Source organism: Microcebus murinus, chromosome 7 (assembly GCF_040939455.1).
Source record: "Microcebus murinus isolate Inina chromosome 7, M.murinus_Inina_mat1.0, whole genome shotgun sequence".
Classification (NCBI taxonomy): Eukaryota; Metazoa; Chordata; class Mammalia; order Primates; family Cheirogaleidae; genus Microcebus; species Microcebus murinus.
The window spans coordinates 91,523,518-91,544,416 of record NC_134110.1 but is presented as its reverse complement, the minus strand read 5'-3'; the positions used below and the strand labels follow the sequence as shown (position 1 = coordinate 91,544,416).

General features: G+C 36.6%; 1 long non-coding RNA gene across 1 annotated transcript; it reads right to left on the bottom strand.

The window, feature by feature from the left end:
- Nucleotides 1-445: 445 nt before the first annotated feature.
- Nucleotides 446-19,573, bottom strand: LOC105870635 (uncharacterized). The gene is made up of 2 exons (XR_012920221.1): nt 19,400-19,573; nt 446-4,031 (listed from the first exon to the last, which is right to left on the bottom strand). It is a non-coding gene; the product is annotated as an uncharacterized LOC105870635 (long non-coding RNA).
- Nucleotides 19,574-20,899: the final 1,326 nt, after the last annotated feature.

Genomic DNA, 20,899 nt, shown 5'->3' with positions numbered 1-20,899 from the left:
AATGATGGAAGTGATGAAAGAGGTATGTAGGGTCTGCATCTGACAATGGGGACAGACCAGTAGACCTTTGAAGTAAGCAGCTACCTCAGTAACAAGCCCTAAGGAGCCCAACAGAAACCAAGGCCAACTCTTTTTCTGTGGGCCACCAGTATCTGCTAGCTTAAGTAAATATTTTCAATCAACAGTATCTAAAAGCTGAGAGTCTACAGACCAACAAGTTTCTATTGGACCAAATACTTAAATAGCCTTAGCTCAGAGGTTATGATAACTGTCCTTCATGGATTTTGATAACTTCCCTTTGAATTAGTTAGCAGATCTGATGCCCACCTATATCCTGATACTTGCTAGTTATTACTTTAGCTCCATAAATTTTAGCTTCATGTTAGGCTCTCACTGTTTAGATCAAAATATTTCTATTAGGTCATTAAATATGAAATACCCAATCTCAAATCAAAAGTATAGTTTATTATATTTCAAACAAGAAGTAGTACAATTAATCAAAGTTCAAAGTGTGTGCCTAAACTATTGACACAGTTTTGATATCTTAACAGTATCTTGTTTATGCCAGCAGTGAAGAAACCTGGAGAATGAGTGGCAATGAAATCATGAAAGGCATTTTCCACAGATTGTTGAGAATTGAATATTTTTCCTTGCAAAAAGTGGTCCAAAGCCCAGAAGAAGAGGTAGGCAGTTGGTACAAGGTCTGATGAATACAGCAGATGACAGAGCGTTTCCAAGTCTAGCTGCTGTAGTTTGAGTAGCAGTGTTTGTGCAACATGTAGTCAAGAGTTGTCTTGCAAGAGGATTGGCCTGTCTCTGTTGACCAATCTTGATTGCTTGATCACAAGCATCCTTATCATTTCATCCAACTGGCTGCAGTAGACATCTACTGTAATCAATTGACCAGGTTTCATTGAAGCTATAGTGGATAATACCAGCACTGGACCACCAAACAGACACCACAGCTTTTTTTGGATGAATATTGGGTTTTGGAGTGTGTTTCAGCACTTCATCTTTGTCCAACCATTGTGCTGAATGCTTGCAATGGTCAAAAAGAATCCATTTTTCATCACATGTACAATAGAGTATAGAAATGGTTCACCTTTATGTTGTGACAGTAAAGAAAGGCAAGCTTTGAGATGATTTCTCTTTTGATTCTTGTTTACTTCATACAGAATCCATCTATCCAGCTTCTTTACCATGCCAATTTGTTTCAAATGGTCCAATATTGTTGGCATAGTAACGTCAAACCTTGCTGCCAATTCATACATAGGTTGAGATGGACTTGCTTCCACTATAGAAGCTCATCATTATCCAGCTTGGTCTGAGGTCACCCACGTGGCTCATTTTCAAGATTAAAATCACCAGAACAGAACTTCTCTAGCCATCAATGTACCATGTGTTCATTAGCCACATCCTTCCCAAACACTTCGTTTGTATTTTGAGCTGTCTGTGCTGCATTGGTTCCATAAGGAATTCATATTTGAAAATAACACAAACTTTTGACTTATCCAAGTTTTCACAAAAATTGCTCTTAAAAAAATATGAAAGATAATCACAAGTAACAATGTGCATTTGCAAGACCAAGCATGTACCATCACAATAAAAATAAAACAAGATGTGTCAATGTGATATGTCAGATTTAGTACTTAAGGAAATTGGACATTTCATACTTAATAGTTTCTCAAATGCCTTTGAATTATTTTGATGTATGGTGTTTGATTTTCAAATATTTGGATATATTTCTGGATATCTTATTGGTATTTGTTTCTAATTTAACATTATGTCAGAGAACATCATATGTATAATTTAATCCTTTGATAGTGAAGCTTGTTTTATAGCTTAATATACGATATATTTTATTAAATGTTACAAATAATTTTGTAATAAATCTATAATTGGTGTTGTCGGATAGAGTATTCTATGAATGTCAATTGGTTTAAGGCAATTATTAAGATTGTTTAGGTCTTCCATGTCCTTAATAGATTTTTTTTTTTTTGGTTTACTTGCTCTATATCAATTATTGAGAAAAGAGTGTAAAAATTTCCAACTATGATTGTTTATTTCTGCAATTAGTTCTTTCAATTTTTGATTTATGTATTTTGAAGCTCTGGTGTTAGTGGCATATGCACTTTAGATTGTCTTCTGGATAAATAATTTCCTGGTGATATTGTGACATTTCCTCCTTATTTCTGGCAATTTTCTTTACCTTAAAGTCTACTTTATTTGATATTATTATAGCCATGCCAGCTTTGTTAAGTTCTAGGTTTATATGGTATATATTCTTCTCTTATGTGTTTTCATATTTAAAGTGTGCTGCTTTTAAATAATATATAAGATGGTATTACTCTTTGATCTCACCATCATTGTCTTTTAATTGGAATATTCAATCAATTTGCATTAATCCATTTATGTGTAATTACCAACATTGTATACATACATGTTCTTTATCCATTCATCCATCAGTGAAAATTTAGGTTTATTGTATATCTTGGCTAATGTGAATTATTCTACAATGAACTTGAGAGTGCAGATATCTTTTTGAGATACTAAATTCATTTTCTTTGGATATACACCCCAGAGGTGGGAGTGCTGGGTTATATGGAAGTTCTGTGTTTAATTTTTTCAGGTACCTCCATAATCTGTAATGGCCATACTAATTTATATCAATTTTAACAATGTAGAAGGGTTTCTTTTTTTTCCACATCCTCCTTGACACCAGTTATCTTTTGTGTTTCTGATTATAGCCATCCAATCAGGTGGGAAGTGATATCTCATTTTGGTTTTAATTTGTGTTTCACTGATGATTAGTGATGTTGATCTTTTTTTTCCTACACCTATTGGCCATTTGTATGTTTTATTTTGAGAAATATCTATACAGGTCATTTGTTTATTTTTAATTGGGTTGTTTTCTTGGATTAGGGGATACCCTAATGACTTCATTTTAACTTGATCATCTGCAAAGTCCTTATTTTCAAATAAGGTATCATTCATAGGTGCTAGGAGGGGAGACTTCAACATGTTTGGGGGCAATACAATTCAATCCATGACCCAAGTAGGTACTCATAACACCTTGAATTGGGGTGTGTGGGAAGTTTATTTCCCCACTTACGTTAGGAGTCTTTTCTTCTGGGGACGTACTACTCTAGATAAACTTGTCTGCATTGTGCTACCTCTAGAACTGTGCTGGACTCTCCTCTAGTTGATATAATATGGTTTTCCAAGCTGGACTTGCTGGTTGCTAAAGTTTTTCCCCACATATATGGAAATTGAAGTTCCTAGTACTTTCTATTTCCTAACTATGCTGTAGAGAAAAGTTTTGACTGGATTTATTTGCCCTTTTTATTGATCTGCATGGCTTTTGATGGATGTTTTAAGAAATTCAGATTTTAGTGCCTACTCTTAAGAGTATGAGAAATAAATATTGTAATGTGTATTAAGATTGATATAAAGATTCCCATTTTTTTAAATTAATTTTAGTCAGAAAATACTGACTCCTTGCATTATATTCAATACTGAGCATGTGTTTTCTTTAAGATGTAGGAGCTGTGGTAACAAACTATAAAGCATTTGATGGTCAGATTCTAGTCAATACAGACGACTCAAGTAGCTCAGTTAGACACATCTCTAGCATGTGATTGGTTTCTAGCTTTTCTGATTTATTGAAAACTCAAGTGTAAAAAAAAAAGAAAATCCAAGTGTATGTATTATTAATATTAATAATTATTCACTTTCCCCATCCATTTGGATATGACAGTCTATTCACAGAAATAGAACCTGGGAGATAATTTGACAATGACTGTGAATTTAATATAACCTTATAAACTCACTAAAATAGCATCGCTTGTAGGTTATCCCATTGCTTAATCTGAACTGAATATTGTACTACCTAAATTGTTGGGAGATCAGTGGAGATAGTATCCATTTTCCTCATGGCTCTTTTTGGTGTCTGGATCAGACTTTCTCTTGGACCAACAGACTCTAACACCTCTTCTGGAATTGATTCCAACCGATGATGAGCTACATCTGGCCTGTGAAATGAAAATAGCAAAACCTTTGATTGAGTCCAAGTTAAGTGGATCTACATCATCTGCTCAGTCAACTTTTGCCAAGATGAATGATGCTGTGTCAGTGTTCCATAATTTCAGAGGTGGATTTCCCCTCTTTAAAAACAAAGTGTTTTCCTTTATATAGGCAATGAAAGAAGAAGAGGAAAAAAACCTGCTGTGTGTGAAAATACATTTTGGCTCCTCCATATATTTGGAAACAAAACCCTAAAATAACCCTATTTGAGCCTTTCTTCTTTTCCTTGGATCCCTGCCATCCTAGCCCTTACCAAGTTGCACAAGGGGGCACTGTAGCGTGAAAGTTCTGGGGAAGTGCGTTATTTCCTTACTTCCTAGGATCTGAAGAGTCTAGACAGGAACAAGAAAGGATGAGAAAGGAGAGAATCAATAACTTTCAGAGACTATGAGTGTTTCTACTTGTTTTGAGTCCCAGCTCTGAGGAGAAAATATTTACTCCAGAAGAAGCACAAGTGGTCACGATAAGCAGAGGGAGAAAGCTGAGAACCTCGAAGTCTATTTCACAAATTTGCCCAGTTTCCCACATAGAAGTACAATAAACATAGAAAGAGAAACGAGCTGAATATGGATGTTTTCAAAACAGGAAGTCACCCAGCTGTGGGGCTAGTGGCTATGGTGGAGGCTGCAGTTTAAATCCCAACATCTAAAGTCCGTTCCAGGCCTACGTGATCTCCATGGAGAGAGATGGAAGCTGAGGATTTTAATGTAAAGGTTGCTAAAGCATCACAGTGAAAGTGTTTGGGGATAATTTAATTGAAGGCATTGTGATACTGTGATTACTGGTATAACCACTATACCCTTAGGTCTTGCCAACCCATGATGCAGATGAGGCCATGTTGACATTAATTTCCAAATTCTGTCTGCTTGGTGTCTTTCATCTCTGTAAAGTTTTTCCAGATTACTTATAGGATATTGGGCATATCCATATCAACTTCTAGTGCCAAGGCATAATCTAGGTTTTTACTTACTTAGTGATTTTGTACTCTTGGTTAATGTTTTAATAGTCTCTATTGCCATCTTTCCCTTCTCTTCCTCCTCAGTTAACTTCACCCTTAGCTAGAATACAAGGGATTCTTCAGTTGTCTTGTAAAGCCTGAGCTATCACATTTAACTCTAAATAGCTCTTCTGTTTTTTGCATTAATTTAACTGAGCTCACTTTGTATCCATTTGTTCAGCCCCTCTCTGTACTGCAGTAAGTTATTTAACAACACAGAAGTAAAAAAAGACCTGAGAAGTCAATGTGCTGAGCTGCAAAGGAAACTAGCTAATGAGCTTCAGGCAGAGATTAAACAGGGTTTGCAAAATTAAAACATTGCTTAAAAATGTATGAATTATATATATGAAAACTATAACATATGCTAAATTCACATATAAATTGTATAGATTTATTTTTAAAGTAATGATTACATTGAAGAAATACAAAACCACTGTTGGCCCTAATAGAAAGCAGAATCATCAATGTAGAAAATATACCTAGTAACATGGAGGAGAAACGTGAAAAATTTTCTCAGAACTCAGAGGAAATGTTCAAAGAAACTAAAATGATGGGACACCTTTTAAACACATAGCTTGGATATTCAATATACAAATAATGTTTCTAAAGAAGAAAAGATGAACTACATATCAGTAATTATGGCATAATGCTGAAAAAGTTTCCTGAACTAAAAGAAAACAAGAGTAGGCACACTAAAGTTCCCATCATGAAGCAGGTAAAATTAATGAGAAACAATAGGTGGTAGAATATTTCCTACTGAAATTTTAGGATTGCAAGATAAACAAAAACATCCTCTAAGTAGCCATAGAAGAAAACCAGTGTACATATAAAACAACTAAATCAGGTTAGCATTAGACCTCATGTGCAGTTCATGTGTGAGAAAGAAATCCACTGGTATTTATAGAGTGTTGGTAGTATAAATTAAATGTACATTGGCAGCATCAAAGACATAATCAGGCATAGAAGAATTCAGCAAATAAACATCCATATACTTGTCTTCCAAATATTATGTGAAGGTACCCTCCAACTTACCGAGATATGATATAAATAAATATTAAATGGTAACAATTGGGGAGTTATAGAGGAAAAAAAAGTGCTTTGGAACTGAATGTAAAAAGGATTAATCAGTTGTGTAAGTAATTATTGTATGCATAATTTATTACAAAGCCTAATACAAAAGTTAAATATATATTTCAAAGATAGAATATGTAATTTTTTTTTAAATGGGTAAACTCTGGTTTTAAATTCTTAGATTGTATCGACAAGAACTGGGAAGTGGATAAAAAAGTGATGGGATGGGCTGAAAGTGAAGGAATCTCTTATTGGCCTAAGAGAGGGACTATTCTCTTTACACTGATATTTATTTAAAAGTGTAAGTGTAAATGTATTTTAAAATAGCAAAGGATTATCTAATTTAATTAAAATAGAATTTATTTTTTTTTAATTATAAGGCAACAACAAAGTGAAGATGAAAAATATCAAACAAAACAATTAAACCAAACCAAACCTAACAGAAATGTCTAAAGAAACTGCTTAACTTAGCAAAAGATAGAATTCATGTCTGAGAAATGGAGGAGAAACACAAGGCAAGGGCAAAACACAGAAGTCATAAAACAACGTGACAAAAATAAAACCAAAAGTGCTTATTATTATAAAAAATATAAATAGCCTAACTCTTTTTTTAAAAACACAAAGTTATAAATTGACTAAAAAACATATTTGTGCTTAAAAAAGCAAACTCTAAGTTTAGGCTCAATTCTTTTGTGCCACAATTTCTCATATGTAAAATGAGAATTAAGAAGTTAGTAAATACCTAGTACTCTGGGAGGCCAAGGTGGGAGGATCATTTGAGCTCAGGAGTTTGAGACCAGCCTGAGCAAGAGTGAGACCCCCTCTCTACTAAAAATAGAAAGAAATTAGCTGTACAACTAAAAATATATAGAAAAAATTAGCCAGGTGTGGTGGCAAATGCCTGTAGCCCCAGCTACTCGGGAGGCTGAGGCAGGAGGATCACTTGAACCCAGGAGTTTGAGGTTACTGTGAGCTAGGCTGACACCACGGCACTCTCTCTAGCCCAGGCAACAGAGTGAGACTCTGTCTCAAAAAAAAAAAAAAAAAAAAAAAAAGAAGTTAGTAAATCATGGACTTAGTTTCTGGAGCATAGCAAGGACTCAATAAAGGTTAGTTAGTATTTTCATTAATGGTTATTATAGTTCTCATATATCTTTTTCAAAAGAATCACATAAAATAAGAGCTAAATTATTTAAATTGTATAATATTTTATATTGCAGATATAAAATTACACTATAAATAAACTTGCAAAGGTAGTGGTGAAAATACATTTACTAGAGAAGCAGAATGGCCTGGAATAGTGGTTCTCAACTCTGTTCCTTGGAGCCCTAGGAGTTTTCACAGGGCTCACTCTCAGGCAACTATGGACTTGAAAGACAAAAAGGATATAGAGAATAATGGGACAGAGCTCAACACCTTATATAAGCAAATAAATGCAAACAACAACAGGCAAAAACAAACAAGCAAAAACCTCCTCATTGACATAAAGTCTGAGAAATTATAGGAGTAAGTTAATTGACCCTTTTAAGAATCAGTTTTCTCATCTATACAATGGGGTTAATATTACCTAGGGTTATTTTGTGGATTTTCCTACATGTTGAATGTTAAATGCATGGAACACCACAGCCATCCCATAGCTGCTGGCTCCCTGTCTAGCTCCTCTGCATCAACCATTAAATGGCTAACTTTTGGTAGTGGCCAGATTATGTGCTTTGAATCATCCTCATCCTCCCTCAACCTGTTATTCATATGTACATCATTCTTGGATGCTCAAGAAATAATACATTTCCTTTTCCCTAAACTAACAGGAAGATTTCTGGCAAAATGAAATCACAAAAGCATATCAATGCCAAGCACAAATAGCTGTTAGATCATCCACAGTTTGTGATAGTCTACATCATCTATTGGCTCAGAAGACTGGGAATTGACTCTTTGCATATTGTTGCCCAGTGCATACAAATTTTCTTTAGTTTTGAAGTAGTGTGTGCCAGTAGTTTCTAGGTCCTCTGTTTTTCAGAACACTCAACTACATTTAAAAAAAATTCTCATTGTATCTGGTTTAATTGGTGAGAAAAAGTTTGCATGTAAATGGTAAATGCATATGCTGATCTTTAATATCCCTCTAACAACAACAACAACAAAACAAAAACAAACAAAAAATATATATATATATAAATGGGGGGATTGTGAGAGAGAGAGAGACATGAAGAACTGAGAAGTGAAAGGGCTCCTTACCCACTGCCACCAGGAATACCCATTGCTCAATACCTGATATTCCATGGGTTGTGTGTGTAGCAGGCTGCAAAGGTAAAAAGGACAAAAAAAAGGAGAGAAATGGACATAGGGAACTATAAGAGAGGAATTTTACTATTTTTCCCAGAACATTCCTTCCCACTGCTCCCTCCCTCCCCAAATCCCACTGCTTCAAATAAATGCCAGCGCTAATGTTCATTCATACATATATTTCATCCAGGAACATCAGAGTGGGACCAGCAATCCTTCGTACATTCATGTGCATATGTAAATGCTATTTCCCCCTCCCAAACAGTCCTTGTCAGTAAACTGTAGCATTATTTTGCTATCTATACTTTGCTAAAAAAGAGTAAGCACGGTTTTACAGAAGTCTTAAATACAAATGTCTATATAGATAGGTGGTTATTCAATCTGCGTTTGGAGTTTATGTGATTAACAAAAATACACTGATAATATTAAAATGTAAATAGGAGTGAAATAAGGATATTGAGAATTCTAGAAAGATTCAGTAGCACAGAAAAACCACAACCTAGGGTGCAAAATGATGCTAACAAGTGCATCATATTGATGTTTTGATTTGGAAATTTCTCCATGATATTTATCCATGGAGCAAGACTTAAAAACCCATCATTTATTCAACAAGTTGCTCCTTTGCTTTTCAATTTGTTAATACGATACTCCTTAGATTGAGCATTTATCTACATGACACCAAACATACAGATGAAAACCAAAACATTCAGTCAATCATTCAGCTATTTGTTAATATACACTTGGCATCACTTAGAAATGAGTAATTAAAAATTGTTAACTAGAATTTCCATTTTTACTTATATATTTGGCAATATTTAGGTATAGTCATCATTACAAGGAAAGCTGGTCTGATTAGTAAGTGCTTTCCTTTGACTTGATGTTTTGTACTCTGTTAACAAAAGCTTTTTGTCCTAATGTGTTTATTTTTTCTGATTGTTAAATTACAAGTTTCATTTCCCTGTGACTGTTGAGCTCTGATCTCAATTTTTTTCCATCAATGTTTTGATTCTTTTTATTCTCATTTTAGCTTTCCTAAATAAAAAACATTAATTGTTCTCTATATGCTTTATGACTTTATTTCTTACCTATTTCGTTCATTCTTATATAAAGGGAGTTAAAGTGATTTAAATTTCTATAACAAATATGAAATAAGAGAGATAGACCAAAATATTACACTTGAATCAAAATCAAAAGACATTAGGGGAAGAAAAGCAAAGAAAAATGAACCAGCTCTCTGGGATGAGTGAGTTCCTGTAATTGGGTACCAACTTTCCTAAGAGTTGAGGATAAAAACAAAAACTGCCTTGAGGGTGAGGAGTAGGATGATATTTTCTGAAAAAGAAAAGAATCATACAAGTCCCCCCAGGGCAGTGGTACTCAACCTATTGTTTTTCTTCCCTAATACAACCAAGGACTCCAACAAGCTCTGATCCATAACTGTGCTTTGTTTATAATAGGATGGTTGTACCCCTAGCCCACCTCCCAGTCCACTGCAGGAAAATTCCTGGTTCAGAGAAACATGTTATCTGGACACTCATTTCTTTTAGGAACTCACTGCATACGTTAGTGCTATCTAAATAATTTTCACTGATTTCCAATGATTTAATTCAATGCAGGGATAAAGCTTAAAGAAGCTAATACATATCATGTGCCAAACATTTCTTTTGTGCAGACCGGCTGAGCATTTTCCATGCATCGTCTTATTAATTTCCACAATGTGCTTTTAGCTCCATTTTGTAGGTGAAGAAACCAAGGTTTTGAAGAGATTGAGTAACAGGCCCAAAATTACAAGCTAGAAAGTGGTAAGTGGCGGAGCTGGTGCATAACACCTGGGTGGCTGAATGTGCATAAGACTCCACTGTGTGTAAGAATCTCCTGGGCTCCCACCCCAGAGATTCTGATGCTGTAGATATAACGTGGGGCCTTGGAATCTGCATTTCACAGCATCTCTGGTGGTATTTGCCAGTGGTGGAGGCAGGTACAATACTCAAGTGTGCTGACTGCCCAGCCCTGGCTCATTCTCACTGCAGAAAGATCACTTTTCACCGTAGGGTCTCACAGTCATTTCAGTAGGTTTCCTACAACACATATGAAAAAACGTCCATGTGGGCATCATGCTTCTTATTGAGTTCACTATGATTACAAAAAAAAAAAAAAAAATCCAACATTTCGACAATAATAATCGTAATTGCTCCTTATACAGCTCTCTTAAACACAACAAACATTCTAAGTGTTTTACCTCTATTATATCCTCAAACAGCCTATCAGGCACTATTATTAATATTATACTTCTCAGAAAACTAGGGAAGAACTAAAATTTGGCTTCTGAGGCTACTGTCACTAGGAATCATTTGGCTGAAAAACGAGTAGACTTTTAGGACTTTCTGGAATAGTAAGCTTTCTTTTGGAGTATGCTTAGTGATGTAGTGATAATTACCACAATGGGCCACTAGACATTTGGACAGACAATTGTTCAGAAGGTGCTTCAAAGCTGAGTTCAAGAGGAGCAAATAGGAATAGTTCAGCAGCCTGCAGAGCACTGGCAGTATGAGAAATTCTCCCTCACTACTTTGCAAAATTTGTGAGAAGTTATGAGTTAGGTATGACTTCAGTCTCCACCACGAAGTTTGTATTTTTAAGGGGTGAAATAAAGCACTTACAACTTTTCCCAAGTTTGAAAAGGCCAAGAAAGGGAAATTTCCCTTACTCAAAATTAATGTAGTCAATCTTATTGAGGTTTTCATTTTCACTGAAACTTAGATACTAATAAAATACATGACACCATTAAATGGGTTACCAATAGATGTCGTATGTCAGCCTCGCTAAAAGGGGTTTCCCTTTTCTTTTTATAATATTCATTTCTTCATCCTGTCAACATTCAACCATTGGGTCTGGTAGAACATGTCTCACCCATCTTTGCATTCCCAGAACCAAGAAAGTGTTGGTACAAAACAGGAGCTCCATGAATATTTATCAAGTTGTATTAAGCACCTGCAATATAAGTTACCTCATGATAACAATTATGTAAGATGCTATAGTAAGATGTGTCTTCTCAGCTCTTCAGGAGCTTACAACCCACCTAGACCTCGGGCATTTTCATCAGGCAATGTTTCAGGATGCCAGATCCTCAATTTTCAAATGAAGCTTGATTATGAGACCAAACAATTGTATAAAAGACTCTATCATGGATTACATAATGAAACTTGGTAACTCTCTAGTTCAGAGGCTCACAAACTCTTTCTTCCTGACCAGAGTCTTTCTTTCAAACAGAATTTTATGCAGAAATCCAAAATGTTGCTCAGTTGAATCTGGTTGAAAAGGTACATGAAGCTGTCTTTTCGCTAGGCCTCAGAGGAGCTTCATTGCTCAAGCCAGATTCCCTTGTTGTACAGTGGAGACTAGTGAGGCCAAGAGAGGGATTCAGAAATTGACTTCGCAAGGGCAGATTGCTAGTTAGGTACAGAGTAGAAAATGGAATCTGCATATTTATTTACCTCCCTATTCTTTCTGTCAGAACTCAAGCTGGTTAGGAGAACAGTAAAATCCAAAATAGGCTCTGGCCAAGGCCCAGCACTGCAGACCTGGGCAAATCACCTGAGCCAAACATGGGAAAGTGAGAGTAACATCTGGGAGTAACATGGGCCATTAGCATGAAGAGGCCAAACTGATGAAAGGAAAGAGCCAGGCCCGGAGCCTCTGCTATGAAGGATGTGTGTAGGAGCTTCCTGGATAGTAATCCCAGAGAACTGCCTTTTATGAAGGGGCTAGTCCCCATTCCAAGGGCAGCCGGCTGGGTTGTAGAGTCCCAGTGAGTGCAACATCCAATACTGCTCAGATTCTGTACTTCAGTGGTTCAAGTCCTAAAACAGTTAAGTTTCTAATTTATAAGCTACAAAACATAGGCCCAGACAGGTGGCCTTCCTTTTGATCTTATGTGGGAATCTAATTTTGCAGTTTCTACTAAGGGGTAGTAGCCTCTGCTGTCTTCTTTCTGACATCTTTTAACTTGTGTGACCTGATACACTGCTTCTATTACTAACTTCCCTTCAATTTCTGCCTTTTCCCTGTATATTCCTACTTTTCATCTGTCAAAAGAGGGTTACTATTTAACGTCATAAAATGCTCCAAATTTACCTGTGCCTCACTGGGTATTTTTTAGAAGAAAGTTGATCTGAAAAAAACTTATTGGCAAGTTAGGAATCCTGGCTTTTATTTTACTACTGAAAGATTGAGTACTTTCAGGTTTTCCAGTTCCAATCTGTTATGATCCTGTGATAAACAGATGCTAAAGAAGCAGTTCTTGATAAAGAAATATTTGTTAAATGATAGTTATATTCAGGAGAAGTCCAAGACTACTCCAAAATCACTGAAGGCTTTTCTTGCTGGAATTGATTGAGTTGTCCTTCCAAAGAGGGTTAAGACCACTGGCATGGCAATTTCAGTGAAAGAACATCTGTTTGCAATATACCTGGCTGGTGGATGTATTCTGGAATTTAATTTCTATAGCTGCCAATCTTTTGACCTTTAAAACACAAACATTGATCCTGGCAGGAAAAAAAGAGAGTTTGTGGTTTAGCTTCCCAACCCCTGAAATGGGCCACTGATTAGGGAATCTTATATATAGTATATTTTATACATTGAAGATTATAAAACACACTCAGAGCATTCAGAGGGACACAGACCCCCCAATGAAATTCTATAGGGCTCTAGTATCTTTATATACAAAATGTATTTTCCATGTGTGCCCAACATTGATTCATTTTTTTATTCTTCCTTGTTGGCTATGTGACAAAGCCATATTCTTTCATAACAAGCACTACCCCCTTCATGCATATATAAGCATTTCAACTTCTTTGCCTCTGCAAACAATTGGATGATGTTTTTTTTTTCTTAAGTACTCAACTAGCAGAGTGTGGCATGAAGTACACCTCTCCAAATTAGCCCACTGCAAATACAAACAGAGAGGTTCTAAATATTGCATTTGATCATTTTCTCTGTAATTTGCTGTTCATACGGATGCTTTGCATATGTTGATTAAATATGCACTTTCCACTGCCTGGGGAGCCAGAGCCCCTCACAGCAGACCAGTGTAATCTGGTCCCTGGAGACTGCAGCACTCCAGAGGGGCACTGTCACACGGACTACCTGCTTCAGCTTGTCTTAGCAACAATGATCGCCATATGTGAAGCTGCAGGAAAACAGATGCTGTTTTTCCATTTGTGAAATCAAGTTGTTGGAAAGTAGTCAGGTTTCCAATGTATGAAAGCTCATCTAATCAACCTACGGAGACAGAGACAGTGTGAGCTTTCTCAGAAATATTTGACAACATTCCCTAGTATTGGTGACTAGAAGCATATATGAAATCATAGTTCCAAAGTGATAATCCTTTTCCCACACTTGTGTTGATATTATCTGTTTTGATGGCTGTAAATGGAGTCCCTAATTTTCTTAAACAGAGGGAATTTGAAACCCAGTTTTCAATTGTAAAAAGGGTTTCAAGGCACAGTCTTTAGGTATACAGTAAATTAACTGTAGCATCTTATTTTATCAAATCAGTCATAAGTATCAAGGCTTATTTCCCCCCTATGACCAGGAACAGGAATATAAGGGATTCATAAATGAAAACAATTTCCTCTTTATCAATTCAACACTAAAATTGATCCATCCTACCTCACTCTTGCCCCGTATTACAAGAAGTCATGTTACCTTCCATTTGTGTAACAAAATACTTTAGTTACTTGCAAAGCTCCTATTTATTCAGAAAATGTGACCTGCTTCTCGGAGTCAGTGCCCATAGCAAAGTATAGTTTGAAATCTGATTAGCTAGATTATATACCATACCATGTCAGGAAGAAAAGAAATGATATTTGTCAATCACAAAGTGTTAGAGCAATATAGTCACTTATAAACCAGATCAACTATGAATATTAGTTGATCTGTAATTATCATTATTTTAATTTATAGGAAGAAATGTAGACAAAACTTGAATATAAGCAATATTAAGTTTACAACCAAGGAACCTGGTTTCTAATCCTATTTTCACCATTACTAACTGATTTTATTGTAGCCTGACTTTTAATTTTTCTACAAAATATAAGCAATAATCCATCAAGAAGTTGTCATAAGAAATACAAGCTTTAAGAACTAAAAAATCTGCAGAAATCAAGGTGTTAATAATCTCTGTTCTTCACTTATGAGCTAGTCCTGGTGTCCTGATAAACAGGAGATTCAACTTTCTGGAATGTTACCCTTCTGAGATGACTAAGAAAAACCTATTGAAAGATAACTGTGTAATAGTAAAAGCAACACAGACACAAAAATTGTTGTTTTTTCAGAAGATGAAGATATTATGCCACTTAGAGTAATGTCATTTAGTTAGCATTTGAGCTGGTGTTTGAAACATGGAGATTCAACAAGCTGGGGGTGTTTCTAGAAACAGGACACATAGGACAAACACAATGGCAAGAGAGCACAAGGCATTTGCAGAGGTGAGGAATTTTAGGTTAATTTGGCCTTTTGGTGAAGGAGAATCAGAGAGAAAGACAGGTAAGTTAAGAACAGATCATGAAGATCCTGAGTTATGGTTTAACGAGCACGAGTGTGACTCTGAGCAGTGGAAAAACTTGAGATGGCTTTTGGCAGCTGAGAATCAAGGCCAGAGCTGAGCTTCTATGTACATCAACTTGGGACTTCGGTGTGTGGTACACGTTCAGCCTACGACGGACGAGCGTTGTGCTTGCATATTACAGAGGGGAACGTGCTCTGATAAAGAATCCTGCAGTCCAGGAGGAAAGACCAGAAATATATGAAACAGTTATAAATAAGTGCCAGGGTATAATTAAGCACTAAATTGTGTGGTAACAACGATTGTCATTGAACTTTATAGTCTACAAATCACTTTTACAGTATTAATCTCAGCCTCTCAATAAATACTGAATGAACAGTCAACTCTTTGAGGTAAATAGGAAAGTTAAGGAATCTGAGGGAAACAAAGTGATATAGGTATTATGTGTTGATCTGGGGCTCAAAACCAGATCTCACGGCACATTCTGCTTTTTGAGGAAGGATATGTCAGATTTAAAAGGAAAGGACATTATCTTTGACTTGTTCTGCCTTTGGAGTCATAAGTACTATTGATGGAAGAAAGAAAAAAGATAGATTATATTAGACTAGTAGCCTATTAGTAATAGTTAGATATTTCTATGAACAAAGCATTCATGAAGTGGATATTTAATGACAACTAATGGATGTGGCAAAAGTCTCTTTCATGGAGGGTTTTGGGCTCATAAAGGAGACCATCCCTCCAGCCCACCAGGCCATGAGACACACCCAAGAGCTCTTGAATAAATTAACTCTCTGCTTTAATCAGCTAAAACTGATTTTGTCTTCTGAGATCCCTGACTGATGTATACAGTAATTTGATGTAAACAGCAAATACTGGTATATGGATGTTATGAAGCCCTGCAAAGTTTCTGTAGCTAATTAAATATGGGCCTGAAGTCCTGATAAGGATTCACATCTGAGTCCTGGCTCATTACATATTATATATCCATGGACATTTCACTTAACCTCAATGAGCATATTTTGTAACCATAAAATTACAGTTGCAACTTCTAGCCCATCTACCTTATCAAACAAGTAAGTGCGTGCAAAATTACTCTGTCAAATGTAAAGCAGGTTATGCTATAAAAGTATAAAAGGTATTAGTTGCCCAAAGTATGATAAGCGGTTTGATTTCACATCATACCAACTGGTGAGAAATTAATAAATATATTATTCTAAGGGAAAAGTTTCATTTATTCCTGATTCACATAGTCCGTGTTTCCTCTTCTGTATTCTCAGGACACACTGGCTCGATGCTTTTCCAGCTAAGGGAGGAAATTCCCTCTCTCTGTCTCTGAAGGAGGCTAAAGAGCCCTCAAAACACTCCTCAGTCATTCTGCTGCGTGATGAGTAAACTGAAGGAGATTCTCCTAGGAGCTTGAAACTCAATCTGGAGGAGCATCAGAGGCTGGAGTACACTGTGTGGGGAACGAGCCGCAGGAAATCTGCCACTCAGCAACAGCAGCCTTTGCCATTTGTTTCCAGGGTGTTCGAGGACAGGCTCATAAGCCCAAGATGCACTTGTGTGGCAGGCAAGTTCATGACCACCCCGCTCATGTCGTGAAGGGAAAACACTTGCCTCCCTCTAGGAAATCTCCACAGTCTGTCCCCCCCAGTCATGATTACAGCCTCCTTCACGTTTGACAGAGGCCCAGGATCATTATAACGGAAGCCACGTGCCGGAGATGTTTGTGGCATGGAGGGCCCGAGTTACTCTACAGACAAGTGACATTTATAATGGCTTTTGGCCACACCGAGGAACTTGGAAACTAGGCGTTCAAGTTGATTGGCACCAGTTCCAAACTGTGCAAGCACCTGGACTATGATATGACAGAAGGATGTTTTACTGAGAGGAATAAAAAGACTACAAACATTTTGTAACTGTAACTGGCAAATGGCGATTACCTCAAGTCTCAATCTGCTTATAGGGGCAGATAACTGAACGTCATTTTTATGACCTATTCCTTCAAAAGCCCTTTTATATATTTTAGCCCTGTTTATTTCAACAAATATTAAATGGCTATATCGAGCATGAAGTAGGACCTGGTAACACAAGGACCTTGTCCTCCTGGGATGTACCATCTGGCAGATTACCCTCTGTTGGTGAGAAAATTCCATTGAGTTGATCTGGCGTCTCACTTCCACCAGAGTCGTAGAGAACAATACTTCCACCGACACAATTATTTCATGCCACTGTCTTTACTTTTAAATGGTTGCTTTTGTTTGTTCAATGGGGAAGGCAGCATATATTATTATAGCAATGAGCAGGTGCATACATAAAAACCCCTGCAGGGATTTCTCAAATAGTCACATTGCATTTTAGGAGTTTCAAGCAGTTAACAAAGGTTGAAGCTTTCTTATCACCTTTATGCTACTGTGGCATTGCTATATTTCATGCGTGCTATCCAACCATACTGTTGCCTCTCTTGAGAAGGCTTGCTTATTTACTGTAGCCCTAAACGTTTGGCTTTTTTTGTTGCTTTATGTAGTAACAGAATGACCTTGATTAAATGTGTTCTGTATTTGCTTAGTTTGTTCAAGAGGAAGGGAATCCAATCCATTAGCAAATCCCATCAGTTCCCAACTCTGACCACTTTCATTTCCACCACCCTCACTACCACATCCTGAGCCACCATAATGTCTTTCCTAGAAAACCGCAGTAGTCTCTTACATCTTTCCTGTTCTCTGTCTTCCCTGTTACAATCTCTTCTCCACATGGTAGCCAGAGTAATGTTTGTCAAACACAAACCAGATCCTGTCACTTTCCTGCCCCCAGTTCCCCACCGGCACCCCGTCGCAAAGTCAGATTGAAACCTAAAGGAGCCCGTGAGTTCTAGGAGGAGCCAACGTTGGGAAGTCCTCATGTCATCACTCCCAAGCCCTTGATGACTTCAGGGCTACTACTTCCCTACTACTTCAGTTACCAAAGTCAGCTCCCTCCTCCCAGAACTCACTTCCCCCACAATTCTCAGGCTTTGCTTCTTTGCTTCATTCCAATCTTCTCTAATGTCATGTTCTGGAGAGATCTTTTCTCACCCTCTACCTAAATATCACCTTCCCTTTGCCACTGCCCTTTATCCTCTTATTCTATGTTATTGCTTCATAGAACTTAAGACTGCCTGTAATTATAGAATCTGCTTATTCCTGTTTCCTCCACTCGAATGGAAGCTCCATGAAAACAGGGATATTGTGTCATTCACTATTGCCTAGAAGAGGGACTGGCACAAAATGCCCTATAAACATTTATTAAATGAATGAATCATCATATTTTATCCTCGCTAAAAATTATGAGATACTCTTAACCTCAGTTAGCAGAAAAGGAACATAAGGTTTACAAAGGGTTAATTTATTTGCAATTCAATATGGAACAGATCCAAAGTACAAATTCAAGGCCTCCCGATGTCAAAGGCCTTGCTCATTCCTCCATAGTTCTTTTCATGTGCACTCTTTCAGCTAGTTCTTTGAATAAATATAATAGTCTGGGCATTTATTCAACAAATATTTATTGAAGAATAAATTTTAAATGAATTTGGGAAAAACTATCCCTATTGGATTTAATTTTATCATTTAAAATCTGAAGCAAAGAAATCATTTTTACAAATCATCAGCATCTTTCATGAGAGTTCTTCAGGAGCCTGGGAAGCACGGCTCTCTCCTGAAACACACATCCCTTGGTCTGCTCTGTCCCATGCTCTTGCCCTAACCACAGTCTCAAATCATAATTGGAAGTCAGTATTTTTAAGATAAAAACTGTACCTGGCAAATAAAGAAACATATTTGTTCTAAGTTTAATTAAGTAAGTCTGGGCAGCCTTTTTGCAATATGGAGATTAACTGTCAAATTTATGTTAATATGATCTCAGAGAATGAAGCTGCTATAAAAAGTTTCTTCCCTCACCCCTCTCTTAAGCTCCTCATGTTGCCTTGTTGAAGTTTCCTTAAATTGGTAGTATCTTATGAAACTATCAGCAGGTCAGTTCTACAAGAGCAAAGTGGTTAAAAATGCCTAACAAATTCCAAATGTTAGTTTTAAAGGCATTAGGACAAATAACCTGAAATCGCATCTATTATACGGAGAATGGTTGAGTTTTCAGCATCTCGTTGGAATCATTCAATGCCAAGCTCTCCTTTATCTGATTAACACGGGATTATAAAGATCTTCTGAGCACTCTCAGTAGAATACAAAGGGCCTTTCATTTCTTTGAATAGCCCCCCCTTTTCTGTGTGTGTGAAAAAGATGTGCCACCCAATTTTTTTATTTTGTGATTTAAGAAAAAAATGCTAACAGTTTGAATCATGAGTCCTGTTGTGGGGACTGAGTTAATTAAAAACCTGATGTATACATACAGCTGATCCTACTCACCCTAATGAAGAACATTAATTCTGGAGCATGTGTGGCTGTAGTCACATTGCTACAAATTACTGGACTCTTTCCTTTATCTGTTTCCAAGAAAGTCTCCCCCTGTTAGTTAGGAAAAAAGAAAAATATGATGCTTTAGTTCTAGGCAGCATAAATTACACGCATCAATCAGAGGAAGCTTAAATTAAAATACACATTTGGCAAACAAATATGAATATGTTGATCTCATCTGTGAATCATAATGATTTAGTGGCTGTGTTGACCCCCTACTGTTCAACATGAAGGTCACCGTTAGCAGCGTCTTTCTCATGGAGAAATGCTTTCGTGTCTTTTACGGATGCAATTTTATATATGCCCTAATGTTCTATCTAACTAGTGATCCCTATGTAGAGACACCGATTTATTTTATAGAGAAAATACATAGGCTCATTTTTATTTATGTAATCCGAAACAGATAGCTAAATTAAAATATGGAGGAAAAAAATACCAGTGGTTTCTTGTTCCTGAACTGAGGATTCTCCAATATGTTCATGATATTCTCTCATCTAGCAGAACACTCTTTGTGAAATGGAATGCTACCCTTTTTTAATATTGAGAGATCATAAATCAGTCTACTCTTATTGCTGACTGTATGTATTTTTAGGCCAACATAACACTTGAGGGTGCCCATTACATGGTAAACCATGAGTAAAGATGATCTTGGGTCTCAGGTTGCCATTCCTTGAAAATAACTGCAGGCAAAGCAGGTAGATCGAGTAAGGCAGTGATCTCCCTGGACCAAAGCATGTTTTATGTTATGACATTTATTTTAATATTCATGTTGTATTTTCTTGCTAAGATTTCATTCTCACAACCACAAACCAGTATAAGGATCCTGTCTGTATTAATAGGAAAGGTATGCAATGCATGCCTTTAATAGTTAGGTTACAACTTAATACCGAGAATCCTCACAGCAAAATGAAAAAAAGCAAATAAAAAATTAAGATAAAACTGTGTGACAACTTGCCCACTGAAGAGTGAAAAACAAAAAAAATCACCTGTGGAACTTGTTAAATTATAGATTCCCAAGCCTCATTCCCCCAAATTCTAATTCAGTGTTTCCAGAATGAGGCATGAATCTGCATTTCTCATGAGTTTTCCAGACATTTCTTATTAAATGTTACTGAGAACAAACTTTGAGAAAAACTGTTGAAAAGATGGATGGGTGAAAAGAAGACCAAATGGTTCACAACTTGGTGGGTTTTAGCAGTTTAACAATAGACGCTATCAAGAGGGAAAATCCAGAGTTGGGATAAGCCATTTGTGCACAAATGTTCATTTAGACAGCAGAAAGAATGGTTCAAAAGTGATATATTATAACAGTTGTTTTATATTGATTTTTTTTCTTTTGGGGGGGATGGACAGGGTAAGAGTTATCAGAGAAGGAAGCACCCAGAATTAGGCACCTTTTGGCTGCAACAGCCAAACATCCCAGAATTTTTAACAAATTCTAATTCAAAATAT